Below are 7,566 nucleotides of genomic sequence, written 5' to 3'. Positions count from 1 at the left end.
AGTGCAGTGGCAGAATCTTGGCTCACTGCAATCTCTGCCTCCTGGGTTCAAGCGATTCCCCTGCTTCAGCCTCCTGAGGAGCTGGGATTACAGGCATGGGCCACCACACCTAGCTAATTTTTGTATTTTTAGTAGAGAAGGCATTTCACCATGTTAACTTGGCTGGTCTCAAACTCCTGACCTCAACTGATCTGCCTGCCTCTGCCTCCCATATGGCTTTTTAATACTTCACATATCTTCAGGAAAGCTGATACCAATGCCTGGGGCAGGGATGAGGTCCTTTCCCAATAAGCCATGCAGCCCAAACAAAATTCACCAAAAATTAAATCAAATGGAGGTGCAGGGGGAAGATGAAGTATTTGGCCCGACCCAAGGACGTCTTTACTCATTATGTTTTAACTAAGCAACCTAATACCCACACGCATTTCCCAGAAGAAAGCCTAATTAGTAGATCTTATTAATCATTACCATTAGTGTGTTATGTAGTAGATAGGATAATTTGAACTTATAAAGCAAGTTAAATTCATAAAGAATTATGTAGATTAACAGCTATTCAAAATACAAAATTCACTAAGGTATTTAGTATATCCAGTAGAAGAGAAATTACCTTTTTTAAAACTTTTATTGGGATTACACCCCATGAGTAAAGGGTATTACGCCTATGTACTATGACTTTTCGTTTAGCTGTGACTTATTTTTTGATTTAATATTTAATTTTAAGATTGTTTTAACATTCTCAAAATCCAGTTTACTTTACCATAAAAAGGCTGATGCTTATAAACACCAAAATTTTTTTTCCTGCTACATTATGTAAAAACAACAACAAATTCTTTAGAGACCATACTTTCTATATTCAAGATCATATAACTTTTTTTTTTGAGACGGAGTCTCACTCTGTCGTCAGGCTATAGTGCAGTGGCGCGACCTCAGCTCACTGCAATCTCTGCCTCCCACGTTCAAGCAATTCCCTTGCCTCAGCCTCCCGAGAAGCTGGGACTACAGGCGTGTACCACCATGCCAGGCTAATTTTTTGTATTTCAGTAGTGACGGGGTTTCACCATATTGGCCAGGATGGTCTCGATCTCCTGACCTCATGATCCACCCACCTCAGCCTCCCAAAGTGCTGGGATTACAGGCGTGAGCCACCGCACCCAACCTCAAGATCATATAATTTTCATTAGAATTATTTCAAAGCTTATATGGTGACTTTTTAAGACATCTATATACAGTAATGACCATTGTTCTGGCTCCTCATGAACTGGGTTTATGAGTTTGTGCTTTAGCATTAAACCGTCTTTCACCTGTATAAAATGGTTGCATCATATTCATTAATATACTTATTGTAATGACACATACTGCTAAGTAGTTTTTTCCCTCTTACAAGAAAATCCTGAGAATAAATTTCTCCCAAAAACAATTATATTTCAAGACCCACTTTTGGGTACTCTTGATTATTAAATATGACAAAAGAGAAAGTGACATCTGATTAATGCCAGAACAAAAATAATTATGTATAGCCACCACCTCTACATGTAGCCCACGCAAAATGTCCTGGGCACCGATAAATAGGGGATATGCACAAGGGTGAGGTCGGTGCCTCAACTGAACAAATCTCAGGCATTGGGGTCTTGAATATTCTTTCTCCTAATGAGGGAGCAGGTGTACATGAAAGGTTCTAACCAGGGTCTCTTTCACCATGCCAAGGAGGGTAGTGAATCTTTATACAAAATATTAGCAAGGGATTTAGTTCTCCAATTAAATGTAATTAAAATCTTACTAGGAGAAAACAGTACACTCCAGATACATTTCTTATGATAATAACAGTAATTTTAAAAAGCAAATTAAAAAAGCCAACTAAGTCAATCAATAAAAGCAAAAGCTATCTGAAGAGTAATAATAGGTAATCTTTTAGCAAATATAAACAAGAAAAAATGAAAAAATTAAATATTGAAAACAAAGATGATATAACCACAAATACAAGTAAGATATTTCTAAAATTATAAATAACCAAGTATAATTTGTATCAATAAATCCGAAAACTACAAAAGTATAATTTACCAACATTGGTCTAAATGGAAGAAACATTTAAATAAACCAGTAATGATGAAGAAAATGAAAAGAGTAGTCAAAAACTCTACCCACTCTTCCAAAAGACCAGCTCCAGAGATTCAGTTTTACTTTTAACTTATCAAATATCCACAATTATCAAAATTATCAAAATCCACAAGTTTGGCAACATATGTCTGTTGGGGAAGCTGTGGGAAACAAAGTGAAAGAAGAGTAAAAGACCAGAAGAGAATACCTACTATGTAGATAATAAAAAAATGTATTTATACATCAAAATAAATAAAACATAGATGGAAATTCACATTTAATAAATTATGAATAAACACATTTAAAAACACCTCCAATTTACAGATTTAAGAAGACAATCTCAAGCAAGATATATACATGTTTTTTTTTTGAGATGGGGTCTTGCTCTGTCGCCCAGGCTGGAGTGCAGTGGTGTGATCTCTGCTCACTGCAACCTCTGCCTTCCCGGTTCAAGCAATTCTTCTGCCTCAGTCTCCCGAGTAGCTAGGACTACAGGCGCGCACCCCCATGCCCAGATAATTTTTGTATTTTTAGTAGAGACAGAGTTTCACCATATTGGCCAGGCTGGTCTCGAACTCTTGACCTCGTGATCCGCCTGCCTCGGCCTCCCAAAGTTCTGGGATTACAGGCGTGGGCCAGGCATTTGCTGTTTGTTAACAGCAAAACAGCAAAAAGCTAAAGACCAAAACAAACAACAAAAGAACCCCCAAGGCAGTCAGAACAAAATGAATTGATAAGACAGATAGGTGACTTTTCAATAGCAATAATGAAAGCCAGAAGACAGAAGAATAACAGCTTCATCATGCTGAAAGAAAACAATTGCCAACTTTTGTATTCAGCAAAACATCGTTCAAGAATGGCTGCAAAATAAAGACATTTTCAGGTGAACAAAACTGAGTATTCATCATCAATAGATCTTCAATAAAAGCCATTCCAAAGGTTGTACTTTTAAAGGAGACAGGGTCTTGCTCTGTCACCCAGGATGGAGTGCAGTGGCATGATCATGGCTCACTGCAATATCAACCTCCTGGGCTCAAGCAATCCTTCCACCTCAGCCTCCCAAGTAGCTGGGACCACGGGTGTGTGCTACCACGCTCAGCTAATTTTTTTTGTTTTTTGTTTTGTAAAGATGGGGTCCCATCATGTTGCCCAGGCTGGTCTCAAACCTGGCTCAAGCAGTCCTCCCAGCTCGACTTCCCAAAGTGCTAGGATCACAGGCATGAGCCCACACACCCAACCAATTTTCTGAAATTATATAATGAAATGTGTCATCATGTGAAAGAGCTGCATAATTCAGTGAACCAATATTTTCCAAATGACCCAGGTGTAGGTAAAAGAGCCCTTGAATGTGCAAGGCAGGCCACTGGATTTTAATGTTAGAGCACGAGAAGTTCATTCATATGATTTCCAATTCTACACTGCAGCTAACGTTTAACAAATTGTTAGGGGCTGGATGTTATAGTCCCAGTGCTTTGGGAGGCTGAGGCAGGACTGCTAGAGGCCAGCAGTTCGAGACTAGCTCGGGCAACATAGCAAGACTCCGTCTCTACAAAAAAAAAAAATTAAAAATTAGCTGGGCCTGGTAGTGTGTGCCTGTAGTCCTATTACTCAGGAGGCTGAGGCAGGATTGTCTGAGCCCAGGAATTGGAAGCTGTAGTGAGCTACGATCACATCACTGCACTCTAGCCTGGGCAACAGAGCAAGACACTGTCCTAAAAAACAAAACAGAAACAAAAACACAAAACTGTTAGGTTTTGACAAGTATCAAAAAAGAACATAATCATCTGAAAAGATTAAAATATTTGTCTCTTTTCTAACTACTCAGCTGAATGAGGCTGGATTTCCTTCATGTACTTCAACTAAAATAATACATGGCAACACAATGAATACAAAAGCAGATGAGACTCTAGTCATTAAAGGCGACATTCAGCATATTTGCAAAAATGTACAAAAATCCCATTCTTATCACTAATTTTGGGGGGATAAAATATGTTAAGATGTAACGGGTTATTATATTTAAAGGTATCAATAAATAAACATACATTCCAAGTTGATCAGTTTTAATATCTAATATGGTAATTATCAATTGATATAATCCAATAAACAAAAGATCTTTGGGATCTTCAGTGGTTTTCTGAGACGGAGTCTCACTCTGTCAAGCAGTAGAGTGGCACAGCCTTGGCTCACTGCAACCTGTCTCCCAGGTTCAAGTGATTTTCTTGTCTCAGCCTCCCGAGTAGCTGGGACTACTGGCACCTGCCACCACCACGTCCAGCTAATTTTTGTATTTTTAGTAGAGATGGTGTTTCACCATGTTGGCCTCGCTGGTCCCTAACTCCTGACCTCAAGTGATCCACCTGCCTTGGCCTCCCAAAGTGCTGGGATTACAGGCAGGAGCCACCATGCCTGGCCCCCTCAATGGTTCTTAAAAGTGTAAAGGGGTCCTGGGAACAAAGTTTCTAAATTGCTAAACTACAGGCACGTGCTTTAACATGAGTGCATCTCAGAAACACAATGCTTAAAAAAGTAACCCATAGAATACAGAATATGACTTTATTCAACTGAGGTTCAAAAACAGGTAAGAGTAAACAATGATAGTTAAGGATACTTATATAGGTGATAAAACTGTTTAAAAAGGCAAAGGAATAATTAACACGAAATTAATAATGGCCATTGTAATGGGGGCAGGGAACGCATTCCTCCTGGGGTAGAAACACACAAAAGGTTTCTAAACTAATTAAAGTTTCTAAAGCTTTTAAATTAAGCTTTTATTAATTTTTGTTATGAAAGATGCCATTAACATGTACTGACAAAAAAGCGTATTTATTACAGATACACTTTGTCAGTACATATTAACGGCATATTTCACAATAAAATTTTAAAGAAGAAAAGGGAGATGTATATATTCTCCTAGAAGGAAAAACTCAAATGAATGTCTCTTCAAATTATAAATTCAACACCATCACAAACAATATCCCAAGATTTTCTATAGGACTTAAAAAAGTTCTAATTTCTTCTGGAAGAAAAAAAATGCAAAAAAACCCACAAAACCAAAAAAAACCCCAAAGCTCTTTTCAAAAGAAAGTACCAAAATATATTATAAAATTATGATAATTAAATTCTATGGCAACAGTTACATGGGCGAAAGAAAAGAGAGCTCAGACCCAATAAAACATCAGGAAATGATATGACCTGGCTAAAAGACTTAACTTTTGTATTCGCCAAGGAAGATAAAATTTAAACAGAATGCTACTTTCAATTACTAGGTGGCTAAGATATTTTAAAATACCATTATCATCCAGTGCTGGCTAGCATGGAATAAAAACACATCTTTTGAGCGAGTGAACATAAAAAGGTACAATCATTTCAGGGCAATTTAGCAACATTATTACCCAGCACTCGCATAAAGAATCAATTCTACAGAAATACTATCATGACCACCTGAAGCACTGTCTATAATGGCAAGAGATAATCACTGCAGTATTGTCAGTTATAGGGATATCTTGAAAATAACTTGAATGTCTACCAACAGAAGAAGATTCACTTGATAAGTACATGCCATATCGATCTATTTTTACTAAATAGATATTATATTGTATTTAACAAACACCATGTCTCAGTCAAGTTCTTAGGCACTTCACCGATTTTAACCCATTTTAACTACCATGTTTGGACCACAGATGATGCTTATAATCTCCCTTTAAAGAAAATTAGTTACATTTGGGCAAATGTTCTGTATACACAAAATTTCGCATATACCGTCTTTGTCTTCCTTAAAGTAATTGTGGACCTTCTGTCACCCTTTTTCTGGCCTGGCTTAGTTATTTATTGATGTACAGTACTGGACATACTGCATACAGCCAGCCATTCCTATAAAGCAGTTTTTCAACACAAGGGTATTCTTGCACCGTTAGGGGACACTGCTTTGTTATAAATCTCCTAGGCAGGATTACCGCCAGGCTCACCCCTAGTTTTATTCAGGGAACACTGTAGACTCTCGGATGGCGGAAGCTATTCCAATAATATCATACACTTGTAGGCCACATATTTAAGTTTTGGATACACGTTCATACACTTTACTATTCTAATTTTACCTTACAGGGAGAATAAGGAAGAGTAAGCGATTAAGAGAAACTTGAGAATTCCCAGAGTAATCTTCCTCAAAATTTCAGAGTCATCAACCCAGTTCTCCCACGAAACGCTGCTTGGCGCCGCCTTCAGACTAACTTTTGAGTTGCTCGGACCAAGTTATCCCAACGCTCATGCACGGCTTGGGTTTGCTGCTAAAACGACCCTCCCTGCGGAGAGACCTGTTTTACCCTATAAAGAAAAAGTGGCGCATTGCCATGAAGTCTGGAGTAGCAGCAGGCTTCACACACAACCCGCAGGAAATGATTTCCCAGCCGGTACAAACCCGAAGACGGAAACTTCAGCCAAGAACTTATCATCACATCCCTGAGGACGAAGCTGTCCCCTGACAGGCGACGCAAAGGAAACTCCTCAAAAAGGGGCAGGACGACACGGTTACGATCTCTCTGCCGCCGACACCGAGCGCGGCCACAAGTTGTAGCGCAGGACAGAAGGTCGAGTCATCTAGAAGGCGCCGACCCCTCCCACCCCCTCACCTGGAGCGCCGCAAAAGTTGAGAACGCGCCGACCCTCGCAGCCAAGCCCCGGCAGCTGCCCGAGCGCTCAGCCTCGGAGACCGCCGTCCTCCTCGCAGGGTTCCCGGGCGCCCAGGCCGGGGAGGGACTTACCCGTGCTTGGCTTGGTCGCCGCCCCCGAGGACCTGAGATCCCGGCTCGGCCTCCTTCCCATGCTTCTCCCGGCCGTGCTCTGCGTCCTCCCCGGCCCTCGCGACACCTGCGCACGTGGGAAGCACCAGTCGCCGGCTCCGCGCTCCCACAGGGAGCCCTCTCAGGGGCACGCCGTCAGCCCCGGCCCCGGGGTTCTCGCCGCGGGCGCTGACAGGGACGCCACGCCCGTCTGCGCTCTGTCTCCCGTCAGGGTCTCAGGCGAGAGGCAACCCCGAGACGCCAGGCAGCCTGGGAGAACATGTCGACTTTCTCGCTGACCGGCGCTAGCCACCGGAAGTAAAACCTCGCGGCCAAAGGAAAAGAAAAGGGCAGAGGGGGCAAAAAAAGAAAGTGAAAACTGAAGTGAGGCGTCCCCCTCAGAGATGGGAACCAATCGCCTGGAAGAAACCAAGGCGCAGGCGCAGACCGAGGTCAGCGTCCACGCGGCGCTCGCGTCTCCCCTCTGCGCAGGCGTAAGGCCACAGCTCGCTCCTGATTGGGCGGCCGAGCCCTGCGCACGCGTGGCGTCTCGCGATGGCGACCCCTAACCGGATGCGGAAGACGCCCTTGGGAAGAGGCGGGAGAAGACTTCTGGGCTGACCTAGCGTGCTGTGGCAGTGGTCCACGTGGTCGCCTTCGGGCGCCTTCGCCCTTGTCTGCGTTTCCCTCTGCTGCT

Source organism: Rhinopithecus bieti, unplaced genomic scaffold, assembly GCF_001698545.2.
Source record: "Rhinopithecus bieti isolate Rb0 unplaced genomic scaffold, ASM169854v2 scaffold_6933, whole genome shotgun sequence".
Lineage (NCBI taxonomy): Eukaryota > Metazoa > Chordata > Mammalia > Primates > Cercopithecidae > Rhinopithecus > Rhinopithecus bieti.
Note: the sequence above shows the minus strand (reverse complement) of the source record.